At 40.8% G+C, this 5,319-nt stretch overlaps 2 pseudogenes; one reads left to right on the forward strand and one right to left on the reverse strand.

Moving 5' to 3' along the window:
• Positions 1-1,548: 1,548 nt before the first annotated feature.
• Positions 1,549-2,672, forward strand: LOC122446160 (annotated as a pseudogene).
• A 1,210-nt stretch (positions 2,673-3,882) lies between these two features.
• LOC122446948 lies at positions 3,883-4,103 on the reverse strand (annotated as a pseudogene).
• Between the last annotated feature and the right edge of the window lie 1,216 nt (positions 4,104-5,319).

Genomic DNA, 5,319 nt, shown 5'->3' on the forward strand with positions numbered 1-5,319 from the left:
AAAGGTGTTTGCCATGACCAGTGTGTTCTCTTGGCAAAACTCTGTTATCCTTTGCCCTGCTTCATTTTGAACTCCACTGCCAAACTTCCCTGTTACTCCAGGTATCTCTTAACTGCCTACTTTTGCATCCCAGTCCCCTATGATGAAAAGGACATCTTTTTTGGGTGTTAGTTCTGGAAGGTCTTATAGGTCTTCATAGAACCATTCAACTTCAGCTTTTTTGACCTTAGTGTTTGGGGCATAGATTTGGATTACTGTGATATTGAATGGTTTGCCTTGGAAACAAACAGGGGTCATTCTATCATTTATTACAGATACAAAAGGTAAATAAGAGAGGTCTAAAATATGCACAACTGGTATTATTGAAAATGAGAACATAACAGATTGAATAGACTTAAACATTAGGTGCCAAGGAGGATGAATTTTAAGAATGCAGTGAGATTCAATATTAGAAAAACTAGTTAATTACTTCTTACATTATCAATAAAATGTATATTGATAGATGCTAAAAAGGCATTTGAAATTTGAAACACATCCTGATTTAAAAAATAAGCTAGTGAAGTAGGATTAGATGAAATTGATATGTAAAAAATAATCTCAAGATATCAGGCATGTTTAGTTGTTGAAAGACTAGATTTCATTTCATTAAAACCACGATAAGAGCAAAGCTTCTGTTCAGTTCAGTTCAGTTGCTCAGTCGTGACTGACTCTTTTGTGACCCCATAGACTGCAGCACACTAGTCTTCCTGTCCATCACCAACTCCGGAAGCTTGATCAAACTTATGTCCATTGAGTTGGTGATGTCATCCAGCCATCTCATCCTCTGTCATCCCCTTCTCCTCCTGCCTTCAATCTGTCCCAGCATCAGGGTCTTTCCTAATGAGTCAACTCTTTGTGTCAGGTAGACAAAGTATTGGAGTTTCAGCTTCAGCATCAGTCCTTCCAATGAACACCCAGGACTGATCTCCTTTAGGATGGACTGGTTGGATCTCCTTGCAGTCCAAGGGACTCTCAAGAGTCTTCTCCAACACCACAGTTCAAAAGCATCAATTCTTTGGCACTCGGCTTGCTTTATAGTCCAACTCTCACATCCATACACGACTGCTAGAATGTGGTCCACTGGAGAAGGCAATGGCAAACCACTTCAGTATTCTTGCCTTGAGAACCCCATGAACTGTACAAAAAGGTGAAAAAAAGCTTCTGGTATTAATTACTATTTAACTTTAATATTAGCCAATTCAATTAGATGAGAAAAATGATTATGAGTATATTAAAAACATAAATGATAAAGAAGTAATGTTGACTCACATTTTAAATGGTTATAATGAATAAGCATATCAGTAAAAATATGTAAAGTCTAGAAATAGAAGAAAATATATAGTAATTCTGTGAAAATATTTAGCCTTGATAGTAATCAAATGCATGCAATTTAAGACAATAATGGCTTTTTCCTACTACATTACAAAATTAAATTTAATAGAAGTATTCAAAATTACCATGTGTGAAACAAACATTCTTAGGTACTTTCAGTACAATTACGCATTTGTGGTGCTCTACACGCCATGCCCTCTTGCATCAGGGGGCTCCTCCGCCCTTCCCGTCCCTTCTCCAAACCTCTGTTCTGGGCTGGGCTGAGGGATTTGACCACCCCTCATGGCAAAGACCCTGATGAGACTGTGCACTGTTTTACCCAGCGCCACTTTGCTTCTGAGGTGGCATCTCTAGCCATGGACAGTCTCTTGCTTGGAGTGTTTGCAGGCAACAGCTGTGAGCTCAGCATCAGTTCCTGCTTTCCCAGTGTCTTCCAAGCTGAGCAAACCTTTCATTCCATATTACTGGGGCCGCTGCTGGGGGCAGGGTGGGGCGCACAGCTGGGTTCAGCACGTATTCACCAAGCTCGGGCTGAGTGCTGGCGCCAGTGGTCACTCGGTGGAGGGCTGGAGACTGCCCCAGGCCATCAACACCCACCTGACTAGTAGGGGTGTCAGTGTTCTCCAGGGCCAGCCAGTCTGTGGGCTCAGTCTCCGGGCGGAAGGGCGCTGGAAGGTGTCTCTAGGGGACAGCAGCCTGGAGGCGGACCACATTATTAGTGCCACTCCAGCTTCAGTGCTCAGCGAGCTGCTCCCTGCCCAGGCTGCCCCTCTGGCCCATGCCCTGAGTACCATCACTGCTGTGCCTCTGGCTGTGGTGAATCTGCAGTGCCAAGGAGCTCGTCTGTCCGTCCAGGGATTTGGACATTTGGTGCCATCCTCAGAAGACCCAGTCATCCTGGGAACTGTGTCTGACTCAGTTGCTTTCCCTGAGCAGGGTGGGAGCCCCTCTGGCCTCAGAGTGACTATGATGCTAGGAGGTTCCTGGTTACAGACACTAGAAGCCAGGGGCTGTATCTTATCTCAGGGCCTGTTCCAACAGGAGGCAGAGAAACCTGCTGCCACTCAGTTAGGACTGAATGAGCCACCAAGTCACTGCTTGGTCCATCTACACCAGAACTCTATCCCCCAGGATACATTAGGCCACTGGTAAAAATTGGAGTCAGCTACCCAATTCCTGGCTGCTCAGAAGCTGCCTTTGACTCTGGCCGGAGGCTCCTATGAGGGGTTGCTCTCAGTGAATGTATATAGAGTAGGCGTCAGGCAGTAGCCTGTGTCTTGGGCACAGAACCTAACAGTTGATCCTCAGCTTCCACTTCTTCTTGCCCCTGGTGGCAGGGATTCTCTCACCCATGAAAATAAAAGTTGCTGAAGCTTGAAATAAAGAAAGCTTGGAAGTACCCAGAACAAAAATTGTGTATATCTAGGTGGCAGGATGAGTTTAAATTACATTTTATGATTTCTTCAATCATCTATTTGTATAAACGTTCATAAGAACTTTTCAATATATCATGTTACATAGAGAAAACAATATATATACATATATATATTTATTTATTATTATTTGATTCCAGATGCCAATCAAAATGCTTAGAAAAAAACCTGAAATTAAACTAAAATGTTAATGGTAGCTGCCTCTGGGAAATGAAATTATGAATGATCATTATTTTTCATATGCATCTTTCTCTACTTTTCCAAACTTTTTTCTTTTCTGTAATTAAAAAAAAAAAAGCAAATTCCAAAAGCAGAGTAAGAAACATGAAGGAGAGTAACCCTTATCCTATTCATTAAATTAATATTTGCTCTTTTTTTTGTTGTTGTTCATTAATCTATGATTTCAAGTGTGACCCCAGTAGGGGGCTCATTTGAATTGCTTCACTTTCACATCCATATTTTATATTTCCTCCAGGAGACTTATTTTGGGGAAATATACAAATTAAGACTATATATTAAGAAATGAAAGTAAAAAGAGCCCCATCTCATAGTCCCATGCTTCTGACCATTTCAATTTTCAGTTCTCTTGGACCAGACACAGGACTGTCTCTGTTCATGGTTTTCATTTCATCAATTTGAGGTTGAAGTAATGAAATGGGAATAAAAAGATAATCTATCTATACTGAAATAAAGCTTAATGGAGCTTCATGTTCCTCCTCCTGTATTTTCTTCTTAAATTGTAATGTTATCATTTATCTTAGTTTGATTAAAAAAAGAAACCTTCTTGCCCCACCCTCCTGCTGCCTATTATAACCCTCCATTTCATACAGCTCCTCAGAGCACACTTCTAGTTTCTGGATGGCTTCTCATTTTTTCTCCCCTTCTTTTCTTACACTGTATCCTTTGGAGTAACCCTGCCTCATTAGGGAGAGATGATGTTCAAAAGGTAGCCAAAGCCAGGTCAGTGCTAATGCTCAGTCATGTCCGACTCTTTGTGACCCCATGGAATGTAGCCCAACAGGCCCCTCTGTCCATGGAATTTTCCAGGCAAGAATACTGGGTTGCCATTCCCTTCTCCAGGGGATCTTCCCAGTCCAGGGACTGAACCTGCATCTTTTGCAACTCCTGCTTACCACTGCACCACCTGGGAAGCCCTGATAAAAAAGGAAATTTATTTAAAATTCAAGTAATAGAAAAATATGGGAGAAGTAAAATATCATTTAAAATCCCAACACTGAAGTGTATTTTTTACTGTTTGATTTTTTACACTTGATCTTAGCCAAAAGGCCGAGAAGCGATTACTGTTTGATTTTTTAAAAGTTATTTATTTTTAATTGAAGGATAATTGCTTTACAGTATTGTGTTGGTTTCTACCAAACATGAACATGAATCAGCCATATGTTTACCCATGTGCCCTCCCACTTGACCCCTCCCACCTCCCTCCCCATCCTGCCCCTGTAGTTGTTACCTGGGTTGAGTTCCCTGAGACATACAGCAAATTCCCATTGGCTATCTATTTTACATATGGTAATGTATGTTTCCATGTTACTACCTCCATATATCCCACCTTCTCCTTCCTCTCCAACAAGTCATGTCCATAAGTCTGTTCTCTACGTTTGCAACACAGAATTTATTGTGTGATATCCACCAGTTGTTAGTATCTCAGTCTGGATGTACTCAGATTGAGGAGCATAATTAGATCAATAATAAGAAGCAATTTAAGAAAAAAGGCATCAATCAATACTAAAAAAAAAAAATACTGAATTTACCTTGAACTAAACCAAAAGAAGAAAATTAAATGGAAATAATTTCTAAGCAAAAAATTAGCATTTCATCAGCAAAAGACATTATAGGTGTTAAAATGTTAGTTGCTCAGTTGGGCTGAGCGACTCTTTGAGACCCCATGGACCATAGCCTGCCAGCCTCCTCTGTCCATGGAATTCTCCAAGCAAGAATACTGGAGTGGGTAGCCATTCCTTTCACCAGGGGTTCTTGCCAACCCAGGGATTGAACCTGCATTGCAGGCATATTCTTTACCATCTGAGACACCAGGGAAGCCCTAGGTATTAAAAGACAACACTAAGGTTAAAGAAAAACAGCTTAAGAGAAATTTTATAAGAATAAAGTCACACATATATAAATATGTTCATATATGTATGCATGTATTGTGCTGTGCTTAATCACTTAGTCGTGTCTGACTCTTTGTGGCCCCATGGACTGTAGCCCGCCAGGCTCCTCTGTCTATGGGGATTCCCAGGCAAGAATACTGGGGTGGGTTGTCATGCCCTTCTCCAAGGAATCTTCTCAATCCAGGGATTGAACCCAGGTCTCCTACATTGAAGGTGGGTTCTTTATCAGCTGAGCTACCAGGAAAACCCGTATGTATGCATACATACATATTGTTTAATATTTTTATGTTTAAAAATGTATATTTAAAAACATTTAAAAGTTTTTTCTAATGGTAACCTTTATTCTTTGTTTCTCTCTCCCACTAAGAGGTGTAGAGTTTAGAGAT

This window comes from Cervus canadensis, chromosome 8 (genome assembly GCF_019320065.1).
Source record: "Cervus canadensis isolate Bull #8, Minnesota chromosome 8, ASM1932006v1, whole genome shotgun sequence".
NCBI lineage: Eukaryota > Metazoa > Chordata > Mammalia > Artiodactyla > Cervidae > Cervus > Cervus canadensis.